General features: G+C 43.2%; 1 long non-coding RNA gene across 1 annotated transcript; it reads right to left on the reverse strand.

Annotated features, from left to right (window-relative positions):
- Positions 1-417: 417 nt before the first annotated feature.
- Positions 418-7014, reverse strand: LOC142481339 (uncharacterized). The gene is made up of 4 exons (XR_012795750.1): positions 6912-7014; positions 3145-3262; positions 2090-2156; positions 418-523 (listed from the first exon to the last, which is right to left on the reverse strand). It is a non-coding gene; the product is annotated as an uncharacterized LOC142481339 (long non-coding RNA).
- Between the last annotated feature and the right edge of the window lie 6267 nt (positions 7015-13281).

Raw genomic sequence — 13281 nt, forward strand, 5'->3', positions numbered from 1 at the left:
GGGGGCGTAGAGAATGAGGGAAGGTGGAAGAGAATAGGATGTGCAGGAGAGCATTTCATTGAGCAGTGCAGAAATAGCTGCAATAGAGGTCTGTACAAATGGTGCTTTGTGTAGACACATGCAAAGGTAGGGGAAGGAAAGTGTATAGAACATGTGGATAAAAGCAGGAGTGTGGAAGTTAGAGAAATTAGAAAAGTTTTACAGAGCAGTGAGGAAACAGTAAACAGAAAGAACAAGAGAGGTTACATTGGGATGACGTGCTGTGGTAGAGAGAAATGCTAGGAGAGAGCCTCCAGATATTAGAGGACATGAATTGAGAGAGCAAATGTATAAATCAAAACCGGAGGGGGAGGTATAGCACGAAAGCTTGCACAGCAGTTGATGAAGATTATAGTCTTAAAGTTGCGTGTACCTGTCAGGGCACTCAAGAAGGTCAATGCTCACAAGTGCAGAGTTCATGAAGAAATGCTGAATCCAGTTCCCCTCCAATTTAATTTTAATATAACTTTTTCATTCTTCATTACTGCAAAAAGCAAACAAAACAAAACCACATTGCATTACTATTTTCAAAATGGATTGAATGACATATTCAACAGTAACTGTGTGATGCCAATATTGCCTTCTCACTCGTAGGCCAGTACGGTCAGGTACCCAGTACTGATAAAACAATAAGTGCCCGTACTAAGTACCAATATGAATTATAAGGAAATGTAAAATCTCCAGGTCTCTCTCCATCTCTGCAACAGATATATGGATAAGCCCATATTAAGGCATCACGTGACCGGAGCCGTCACTGACTGGGTATACGCAAAGATGCAGGGAGATGCAAAGAAAGGGAGGGAGAGAGACAGGGAGAAGATGGGAAACGGAGGGAGGCACGGATGGCAGGCCTCTCTCTTTCACTGGTGCATGCAAGGAGCTGGTCCCAACATCCACAAAGTGTGTGTGTATTATTGGTTGTGTTTTATGGCGGTAGGAGGATAGTGTGTATATTGTGTGTGTGTGGGAGTATTATATTGTGTGTAGGGTATTATAGTGTGTATATTATGTTGAGGTGCAGAGGAGAGTGTTAGATTGGGTATCTTGTGTTAGGGGGTATTGTGTATATTGTGTTTAAGACTATAATATTATTGGGGAGATTATTATTGAGGAGGTATTAAAGTGTGTATTGTGGGGAGTATTAGTGTATGTATTATTTGTGGGTGACAGATGCTGTGGGTAGGCCAAGAGTACGGGCCAGACTAAGGTGGAGACTTTCTGTACTCTGCATACAGGACTCTACATGCACTGCAGAGGTGAAATTCCCCCAACTCCAATTTGCTACACTCTCCAAGAGAGAATATTGTGATCAGAGGTGGAAGATGAGCAGGGTCACTGCCCAGGGAGTAGCCTGTCAGGGGGCATGGAAATCTCTTTTGGTGCGTATGTTGCCACGTGGCATTGATTGACCGGTCAATTAGCACTGCTTCCTATCACAGTGACATGATCCGGTGCTGTGATCGGTTGCAGCGCTGACCAAGGTGTGTTAGTGCAGCAATTTACAGGGAGGGAAAAGAGGTTGTGGGTGACAGATGCTGGGGGTAGGCCAAGAGTACGGGCCAGAGCAAGGTGGAGATATTCTGTACTCTGCATGCCCATCCTGCATGCCCAGGACTCTGCATGCATGCCAGTGGCTGTGGGGTGTGTGTGTGTAGGTATGCCAAGTGTCAGTGTGCATAAGTAAGTGTGCTGTGTGTGTAAGTAAGTTTGCCTGTGTGGCAGGAGGTGTAGGGGGGTGGGGGGCGGGGGGCGGTTCAGCTGGAGGACTTTACCCAGCACAAAAGCACATAGATGCCTCTGATTATATCACCCCAAATGCTGATAATATCCTGCTGTAGATGCACTTTACAGAAGATGATACAGATGTCATCAGTGTTTGGTGGGTTCATTAAATCAATCCATCATATAATAGCCACACTGTGCATATGATGTACTGAATCAGTAACACCAATCACAGGAAGACATCTCCATGGTAGGGGTAGTGTTGAAGTTAACAAAATATGTCCAGCACTGTGGTGTGGAGCCCATACATAATAATTGTGCACATTACCAGAACAACATATTGTCAACTGCATGATCATTTTGCTGTTGTAGTAGATCCGTCTCTTCGGTGTTCACTGCAATAAAAGTAAGACATTGCATTAATATTACAGAAGTTTGGGGGCTGAAATCCCACTATGCTAATGACAGTTTCCCTTTGCATAAGATTCTTGTGATTATATCTCAATGATGATCAATAACAACTACATCATAACACAGCTGCTCTATACAGAATATGTATTTGCCATCAATGGTCATGGAGGCAATATGTCACACAATGTACATATATAGCAAGGATTATTTCTTCCTCTGGTGTATTATGATGGGAGGGTGAGATTCTGCATTATCAGCATCAGTAAATCTGTAGGAAACTGAGTGATATTCTATTTTTTGATGCAATATTAGGGTAAAATAAAGCTTGCTGTATCTATAGCCATGCTCTACCCATGATGTGCTGAATCAATGACTGCAGAGCGATTTAGAGTGGTAAACATGACTTGAACTCATCTCTGAATAGAGGGTAGCACAGTAGTGCAGAGTAGAAGGTGAATGTATCTCAAATGGAAACCCTTAGCAGCTGTGTGGGGAGTAGACAGTACAGACTGACCAAGTAAATAGTAAAAAGTAGTAACTTCAACATTACTTGGTTTTGTTCTCCACTCCTGTTTTTCTGTTCTTTAAATCACTAATACTGATGCCATATGTAACCTGTACTGAGAGTTATATACTCTACTGGCCTAGATCAAATTAAATGATGCAAACAGGATCCCTCCCACTCAAGATTCATATGATTGCACCACCTCAACCTTTCATAGCAATAACATAGAACTGCAGCAGTGCGCTACTGCACATGTTCTTGTTATGAATGGTAGTAGATGTGGTCCTTGGGTCAGTACTTCATACTGTAGCCACACTCTATTCATGATGTATTGAATCAACAAAAATCTGCATGGTACAGATCACAGGAAGGGGTGGAGTAGAGGTGAATATGTCCAATGCGAAACCCTTAGCAGCCGGATTTTTTGGAGTCAATAAAACGACAAATACTAAATGAGAAATATACACATTGCTTATCTGTCTCTGTGTAGTCATTTTCCTCCTCTTCAACTGTCCTTCAATTTTCTATTTTGCAAGAAAATGAACACATGGCTTCAATATTCACTTCTGTTCTGCAGTCTTTCCTCTTGAAATAAAAAAGTTAAGCATTGCATTATTATTATTATAATTATTATTGACGATACATACAATGAACCTTGCTCCAAACCATGTGATACAAAGCAAATCCACCTCCCTCCCACAGCTGTGCTCCTTCTAGAGCTTCTACCACACAAGTTATTCATGTCAGTGAAACTGTACTGCAGTCCCGGTCTGCACACAATCTACTGAATCAATGACATCACACTGTGTCACACAATGTCATGCTAACGACAGGAAACAATCTTTGTATATATCTTTGTATATATAATAATAATAATAATAATAATAATAATAATAATAATAATAATAATAAAAAAAATAAGACAGGACAGACACTCCTACATTGCAATCAATAGAAAATAACTGGGACAGGCACTTCAAGGATGCATACGGTCCCGGATAAACTGTAGCTACCTATACACGTGTGCCTTGTCTCTAGACTCTGCATATATCTCTATTTATATACCACCCATTGTGTACTCAGCGCTTTACAAGAGAGACCAAAAAGTACAGGAAATTATTATACAATAAGTTCAACAAACAAAAACAGACAATAGGAAAGTAAATCCCTGTCCTGGGTAGTTTACAATCTAAGAGAAATGTAAGGAGACTTATAGAGAGACAACAGGTGGGGGAACAAGTGCAGTAGATGACAATGCTTGTCCTTAATGGTGGGTACTTGTAGTATAAAGCACTTCTTGGGAACAATAGTTAGTGACTGAATGAGTGACAGTAGCAACGAGTAAAAGCTATTGAAATGCTTCATTTAAGTTGTGAATTTTAAGGTTGATCTTAAATGTGGGTGGAAGAGGGTATGTTGGCATATACTGAGTGTGTGTGAGTTTCACAGGTAAATTGATGGGAAAGGGTTTCAGGCAAGAGAGCGAGTGCGCAGTAGAGGTGTAAGAAGTATAATGGAGACAGTTATTAGTAGAGCTTAGGAGACGAGGAAGGGCATAACGAGACCAAAGATGATATGTAGGAAGGAGCAGATGAATAGAGAATAGTGTTGGACTGGGTCCTCAACTATAAAAAAATGGGTAACGGGTACCCGGCCAAAATGAAAGGTTCTACCCGGTCGGGTACACGGTTTGGCACTTACCTTCCGGGTGGCAGTGACATCTAGGATCAGCAGCAGTCCTGTGACGGTGGCAGCATCTGTGGTGTCTTCAGCCGGCGGGGGAGCTGCAGGCTCACAGACACAGCTTACCTGCTTCGGTGCTGTGGAAGTGATTCCTGCAGCTCCCCCCGCCAGGTGAAGACACCTCTGATGCTGCCAACATCAGAGGACTGCTGCTGCTGATCCTAGATGTCTTAGGAAAGGTAAGTATAAAAGATTATTTCCAGCTGCCCTGACATTACCCGACGCCGGGTATTACCCGGCCAAGTCCACTTCTCAGTGGCCGGTTTCGAGTAATGTCCGGGTAGCTGGAAATGTGTCGGGTAACGCCGGGTACTCGGTACACCACTAATAGAGAACCTTAACAAAAAGGTAAGGAGGAGAACTTTGTAGGTGATCTGAAACTTGATGGGAAGCAAGGAGAGGGATTTAAGGAGGAGGAGATGAGCAGATACTGTTGTGGGAGAAAGGGAAATTATTCAAGCAGCAGAGTTTTGGATAGATTGCAAATGAGAAAGTTGTGAAGCAGGGAGCCCTGTTAGCAGTATGTTAACCCATACGATAAGGGCATGCATTGGCGTTTTAGCAGTAGATTGACAGAGAAAAGGGCAAATCTTGGAAATATTACAGAGAAAGAATCAACAAACTTTAGCCAGTGTCGTGAATGAAGATGGAAAGGGAAGAGTCAAATGTTACTCCTAGGCAATGTGCTTTCATGACAGGATGATGGTAGTACTGTTTACTGCGATGGAGAAAGGTGATATTAGGCCAGATTTAGGGGGAAATATGAGGAGCTCAGTTTTAGACATTAGGTTTAAGGCAGAAGAGTGTCATCCATGGAGGATATAGCCAGGAGGCCACCCGAAACTAGGAACTAAATTGCAGGAGTGACGGTAGGGTGGATAGGTGTGTGTATCATCTGCATAGAGATGATATCAAGGGCCAAAATAGTTGATAAGGTCAACTAGTGATAGTATGTAGTGAGAGAGGTCCCAGAACAGAGTCCTGAGGTATACCAACAGACAAAACAACAGGAGACAAAGACACGTTAGCAACAGAGATGGAGAATGTGTGATGGAGAAGTATGATGAAAACCAGGATATAAGTTTGCTGCGGATACGAAGAAAGAGTTTAGAATATGAATGAGAAGAGTGATTGACAGTATCAAAAGCAGAAGAGAGATCAAGCAGGATTAGTAAGTAAAATGGACCTTGGGAATTTTCTTTATGTACATAATTGGTTACATTGGGAAAGGCAGATTGTGAAGGGCCCAGAGGAGCATGTGATTTAAGAATGTTGATCAAACGGAGATCACAAGACGTTCTAGCAATTAGGAGGCAAATGGTAGGACGGATACAGGGCGATAGTTAGAAATTCACACAAGGTCAAGGTTATTTTTGAGAATAGGGGTGACCACTGCATGCTTAAAAGGAAGAGTTGAAAGAGCCAAAGGATATGGAGGAATTGAAGATGTGGGTGAGAGTGAGAGTGAGAATATAGGATTGAGAGGGCATGTGGTAGAGGGAGAAGAGAAGATCAGGTTCCAGCTTTGTGACAGGAGAAAAGGAGTCAAGAGTGCAATGAGATCTAGATAGAAAAAGAGAGAGGGGGAAGGGAGAGAACGAATCTACTTGTGGATGGCATCCACCTTGCCTCAAGTGAGCAAAGGCTTGAGGAGAAATAAAGGATGGATGTTAAGTGGGAGGAGAAAGTCAGTGGTGGGACTCAAATACATAGAAGACAGTGTGAATTAAATTGGAGTGTTGATGAGTGAGGAAAAAGTAGTGTTTGACCTTAAAAAAAGGAGCAGAGTTTTACAGAACAGGACAAAGGTTTAGTGTAGAAAATCAGACTGTGAGATTTCCTCCATAGGTGTTAAGAGCAGCAGTGTGATGTGATGAAGTGTGATGAGAGCGTGCTTGTGAATTAAACCAATGCATGGGTTAGGCTGCGTCTATAGTAAGCACGCAACAGAAGGCAAAGTTAGCGCATGCCTGTCGCTCCAGCAATCCCCGCACTGAGGTCCGAGGCGACGGGGAAGCCCTGCATCGCTCGCACGCACTGTGGACGACCAAGCGTGTGCCCATGATAATCACGGCCTTAGAGGGATGAGTGTGTCAGAGCCTAGAAGGGGCATATAGATGATGGAGGAGGAGGGAGGAGGAGATGATAGCATTGTAAGAGTTAACAAGATAGTTAGTTTAAGCAGAAAGTGAGGAGAGGTTAGAGATAAGGGTAGATGTCAGAGGAGAGAGTTCAATTAAGCTGAGGTATCGAGTAGGACAGGGGTGAGGGGAATGAGAAGTGGTGGATGATGAGAGCAGAAGAGGTCATGTACAAATAGACCATGTTAGTCGTAGAGCAGACATTCCAGAGGGCACGTGAGAAGGGAAGAGTAAAGTGAGACAAGGAATGTGGATTACATTAGATGGGTTAATACGCTTAGCAGGGAGGTGGAGAGAGAGGCAAGAGGCAGAGGGTGGTGTAGGGGTAGAGGAAGAGATGTTGCATGTACCTTGTCAGAACATTAAAGAACGTCAATTCACACTGGTGCAGAGTTGATGATGAAATGCTGAATCCAGTTCACGTCCAATTCAATTTTAACAGAACTTTTTCATTCTTCATTACTGCAAAAAAAAAAGTAAAAAACAATGCATTACTATTTTCAAAATGGATTGAATTCCCCCACCAATGACTATGTGTTACCAATATATCCCTCTCAGTCCCACTGCAGCACATACTGTACCAGTGTGAAAGTAAGAAGGTACACAGTACCGGTAAAACAATACGTGCCGGTACTATGCACCATATGAATTATAAGGGGATGTAAATCTCCCAGTCTCTCTCCATATCCGCAACAGAGCGGGCTCCGGTCAGTGGCATGGATGCCCATATATGGGTATGCTCATATTTGGGCATCCCATGTCACTGACCGGAGCCGGCTCTGAGTATAGGGATATATGCGGAGACGCAGAGGTGCAAGGAAATGGGAGGAGGCACGGTGAGAAACAGGGAGAGACCACAGGAAGATAGAGGGCAACAACTTCCACAAGGTACTTGTATGGGTATAATTGTTTGTATTTTGTGCAGAGGGGGTAATTTCAGATAAAATACAATTCTCCACCCTCTACGAAACAATTCCACTTTGTTCAGTAAGCCAGAAAGTCTTGGTCCCATGTGGACTGAATTTAATGCAAATAAGGTCCTTAATACACAAGTAAAGAATAAAGTTACTTATTCTCTACTGTAAGAAGTGCCACATTGCCCACTATTTGGGTCCTGTGCCCAGATTGTGACCATGCATGGCAGAGGTGAGATTCCCCCAACTCCAATTTGCTACACTCTCCAAGAGAGATAATTGTGATCAGAGGTGGAACTAGGGGAGGGTGTGAGCAGGGTCACTGCCCAGGGAGTAACCTGACTGGGGGCACGGAAATCTCATTTAGTGCATATGTTGCGGCACTGCATTGATTGACCGGTCAATCTGCACTGCTGCCTGTCACAGTGACATCTTGATCGGGCACTGTGATCAGCTATAGCACTGACCCAGGTGAGATAGTTCAGCACTTTACAAGGAGGGAACAGATGTTGTGGGTGACAGATGCTGGAGGTAGGCCAAGACTGTTGGCCAGAGTAACGTGGAGACTTACTGCACTCTGCATGCCCATCCTCTCCCTGACATCAGGGGAAGGAAGTGGCCCTGGGGTGTGTGTAGGTATGCCAGATGTCAGTGTATGCATAAGTAAGTATGCCTGTGTAGTGGGAGGTGTAGGGGCGTTAAGCTGGAGGACTTAAAACAGGCACAAAAGCACATAGATACCTCTGATTATACCGCACCAAATGCTGATAATATCATGCTGTAGCTGCACTTTACAGAAGATGATGCAGATGTCATCATTGGTTGGTGGGTTCATTAAATCAATCCATCATATCATAACCACACTGTGCATATGATGTACTGAATCAGTAACACCAGGAAGACATCTCCATGTTAGGAGTAGAGTTGAAGTTAACAGAATATGTCCAGCACTGTGGTGTGTAGCCCATAAATAATAATTGTGCACATTACCAGAACAACATACTGTCAACTGCAAGATCATTTTGCTGCTTGTAGCGTATGCTCATCCTGTACAGTGTTGTAGTAGATCCGTCTCTTCAGTGTTCACTGCAACAAAAGTAAGACATTGCATTAATATTACAGACGTGTGGGGGCTGAAATCTCACTTCGCTGCGGACAATTTCCCTTTGCATAAGATTCTTGTGATTATGTCAATGATGATCAATAACTGCATCATAACACAGCCGCTCTATACAGAAGATGTACTTGCTCTCATTGGTCATTGAGGTAATACGTCACACAATGTACAGATATAGCAAGGATTATTTCTCCCACTTGTGCATTATGGCATTATGATGGGAAATGTTGTGAGATTCTGCATTATCAGCATCACTGAATCTTTTGGAAATTAAGTGATATTCTATGTTTTAATGCAATATTATGGGTGATCAGCCGGTAAAATAATAATAGCTTGCTGTATCTGTAGCCATGCTCTACCCATGATGTGCTGAACCAATGACTGCAGAGAGATTCAGAGTGCTAAACATGACTGGAACGCATCTCTGAATAATGGGCAGCAAAGCAGTGCAGAATAGGAGGTGAAAGTATTTAAAATGGAAGATCCTTAGCAGCTGTGTGGAGAGTAGACAGTACAGACTGACCAAGTAAATGGTAAAAGGAGTAACTTCAACATTACTTGGCTTTGTTCTCCACATTGAAGCTTTCCTCCTCTTTAAATCACTAATACTGATGCCATGTGTAACCTGTACTGAGAGTTATATAATCTACTGGCCTAGATGAAACCATATGATGCAAACAGGATCCATCCCACTCCAGATTCATAGAATTGAACCACCTCAACCTTTCATAACAATCACATAGAACTGCAGCTGTGCGCTACTGCACATGTTCTTGTTATGAATGGTAGTAGATGTGGTCCTTGGGTCTTTACTTCATACTGTAGCCACCCTCTACTCATGATGTATTGAATCAACGAAAACTTGCATGGTTCAGATCACAGGAAGGGGTAGAGTAGAGATGAAAATATTCAATGTGAAACCCGTAGCAGCCGGATTGTGTGGAGTCAATAAAACGACAAATACTAAATGGTAAATGAGAAATATACACATTGCTTATCTGTCTCTGTGTAGTAATTTTCCTTCTCTTCAACTGTCCTTCAAATTTTCTCTTTTGCAAGAAAAGGAACACATGGCTTCAATATTCACTTCTGTTCTGCAGTCATCCCTCCTGAAATAAAAGTTAAGCATTGCATTGTTATTATGATAATACATACAATAAACCTTGCTCCAAACCATTTGATGCAAAGCAAATCCACCTCCCACCCACAGCTGTGCTCCTTCTAGAGCATGCATGTCAAACTCCAGTCCTCGAGGGTCCCAAACAGGCCAGGTTTTCAGTAGGGATATCCTGAAAACCTGGCCTGTTTGCTGCCCTCGAGGACTGGAGTTTGACATCCTTGTTCTTGAGCTTCTACCACGCAAGTCATCCATGTGAGTGACACTGTACTGCAGTCCTGGTCTGCACACAATCTACTGAATCAATGACATCACACTGTAAAGGCAATCTACAAGATGTATTAGTTGTCCACACTTCCGAAATGTTACTTTTATGTCCAAATCACTTATTCCCATGACCTGATATTTGTATTTGTTATTTATAGGATTGTCACAAAGAGTTGATGAGGTCACCAAATGATAGTATGTAGAGAGAAAGAGAGATCTCAGAACAGAGCCCTGATGTATACCCACAGACAGATCAATAGAAGACGAAGACATGTTAGCAACAGAGATGGAGAATGTGTGACAGGAAAGTTATGATGAAAACCAGGATAGAACTGTGTTACGGATACCAAGAGAGAGTTTAGAATATGAAGGAGGAGAGTGATTGAGAGCATCAAACGCAGCAGATAGATCAAGTAGGATTAGTAGGGAAAAGTGACCTTGGGAATTTGCTTTAAGCACAGTCTGTAGAACGAGCTGTACGAAAGGCAGGTTGTAAAGGATCCAGGAGGGAATGTGATTTAAGAATGTGGACATTCTAGCAATTAGGAGACAAACAGCAGGAGGGATACAGGGCGGTAGTTAGTAAGGCACATAGGGTGTAGGTTGTTTCTGAGAAAAGGGTGACCACTACAGGCTTAAAGTAAGAGGGTAAAGAGCCAGAGAATAGGGAGGAATTGAAGATGTGGGTGAGAGTGGGGACTAAGAGATGCAGTAAGGTGTGAGGGGATACGATCTAGAGGGCATGTGGTAGAGGGAGAAGAGAAGATGATTAGCTTCCAGCTCTGTAAGAGAAGAAAAGGAGTCAAATGCAGAAGGAGAATTAGGTAGAAGGAGAGAAGGGGGAAGGGACAGAAGGAATCTCCTTGTGGGTGGCATCCACCTTGCCTCTGAAGTAGTCAAATGCTTGAGGAGAAGTGAAGGAAGGATGGCAAGTGTGAGGAGAAGGTTAGTGGAGGGAGTCAAATACAGGGAAAAAAAGACAGCGTAAATTAAATTTGAGTGTTGATGAATGTGAAAAAAAAGTAGTGTGGTTTGGCCCCAGAGAGCAGCTTTATACAGGACTGGAGACATTTTTACTGTAGAAAAATCAAATATCAATTGTGTGATTTCCTTCATAGGCATTAAGAACAGCGAGTGGAAGTGTGATGAACATGTTTGGGAATTTAGCCAAGGGTGTGGGCTAGAGGGACAAGTGTGTCAGAGCCTAGAGGGGGCATATAGATAGGAGGATAGCATTGTAAGAGTTAATAAGATTGTTAGTTTAAGCGGAAAGAGAGAGAGAGCAGAGAGGTTAGAGTAGATGTCAGAGGAGAGTTTAATTAAGCAGAGGCAAATCAGTGGGACAGGTAAGATGGGGTGAGGGGAATGACTGATTGTGAATGATGAGAGCAGAAGAGGTCATGTACAACTAGAGCCTTGTTAGTCAGAGAACGGACATTCCAGATGGCATAGGAGAAGGGAAGAGAAAAGTAAGGAAAGGAATGTGGATTACATTAGATAGGTTAACACTCTTAGCAGGGAGGCCCGATGTGTATATGAGCAGGTTCAAGATTATAAGAGATATCCCACACATCAGCAAACATAGAAGGAGACACAGAGATAGGTGTAGAGAGAGACAGAGATAGCTCTATGTAGAGAGAGAGGGACGTAGAGAGAATGAGACAGATAGGCGCAGAGAGAGGGGGCGCAGAGAGAGGAGGCGCCAAAAGAGGGGGCGCAGAGAGAGGGGGCCCAGAGAATAGGATATTAAAGAGTGCTTTTCATTGAGCAGTGCAGAAATAGCTGCAATAGAGGTCTGTACAAATGGTGCAGTGTGTAGACACATGCAAAGGTAGGGGAAGGAAAGAGGAGAACATGTGGATAAAAGCAGGAGTGTGGAAGTTAGAGAAATTAGAAAAGTTTAACAGAGGAGTGAGGAAACAGCAAGCAGAAAGAACAAGAGAGAGGTTACATTGGGATGACGTTCTGTGGTAAAGAGAAAATGCTAGGAGAGAGCTTTCAAATATTAGAGGACATGAATTGAGGGAGCAAATGTATAAATCAAAACCTGAGGGGGAGGTATAGCACGAAAGCTTGCACAGCAGATTATAGTCTTAATGTTGCGTGTACCTGTCAGGGTATTCAAGAAGTTAAATTCTCACAAGTGCAGAGTTCATGATGAAATGCTGAATCTAGTCCCCCTCCAATTTAATTTTAATATAACTTTTCCATTCTTCATTACTGCAAAAAGCAAACAAAACAAAACCACATTGCATCACTATTTTCAAAATGGATTGAATGGCATATTCAACAGTGACTGTGTGATGCCAATATTCCCCACTCACTCGTAGTGAAGCACATATTGTACTAGTGTTGAAAGTAGGCCGGTAGAGTCAGGTACGCAGTACTGATAAAACAATAAGTGCCCGTCGTAAGTACCAGCTCCGCAACAGTGCGGGCATCACATTAGTGACGTGGATGAACATATATGGATAAGCCCATATTAAGGCATCACGTGACCAGAGCCGTCACTGACTGGGTATACGTAAAGACGCAGGGAGATGCAAGGAAAGGGAGGGAGAGAGACAGGGAGAAGATGTGAAACGGAGGAAGGCACGGATGGAGGGAGTTCTTCCGAGCTTCTGCGGGCCTCTCTCTTTCACTGGTGCATGCCGGGAGCTGGTCCCAACATCCACAAAGTGTGTGTGTATTATTGGTTGTATTTTATGGGGGTAGGAGGGTAGTGTGTATATTGTGTGTGTGGGAGTATTATATTGTGTGTAGAGGTGCAGAGGAGAGTACTAGATTGTGTATCTTGTGTAAGGGTGTTGTGTATATTGTGTTTGGAGCTATAATATTATTGGGGAGATTAGTATTGAGGAGGTATTATAGTGTGTATTGTGGGGAGTATTAGTGTGTGTATTGTTTGTGGGTGACAGATGCTGGTGGTATGCAGCAATCCCTGCACTGAGGTCCGAGGCGGCTCTGCATCGCTCGCACACACTGTGGATGACCAAGCATGTGCCCATGATAATCATGGCCTTAGAGGGATGAGTGTGTCAGAGCCTAGAAGGGGCATATATATGATGGAGGAGGGAGGAGGAGGAGGGAGGAGGAGGAGATGATAGCATTGTAAAAGTTAACAAGATAGTTAGTTTAAGCAGAAAGTGAGGAGAGGTTAGAGATAAGGGTAGATGTCAGAGGAGAGAGTTCAATTAAGCTGAGGTATCGAGTAGGACAGGGGTGAGGGGAATGAGAGGTGGTGGATGAGAGCAGAAGAGGTCATGTACAAATAGACCTTGTTAGTCAGAGAGCAGTCATTCCAG

The sequence above is a fragment of the Ascaphus truei genome, unplaced genomic scaffold (assembly GCF_040206685.1).
Source record: "Ascaphus truei isolate aAscTru1 unplaced genomic scaffold, aAscTru1.hap1 HAP1_SCAFFOLD_2542, whole genome shotgun sequence".
Taxonomy (NCBI): Eukaryota; Metazoa; Chordata; class Amphibia; order Anura; family Ascaphidae; genus Ascaphus; species Ascaphus truei.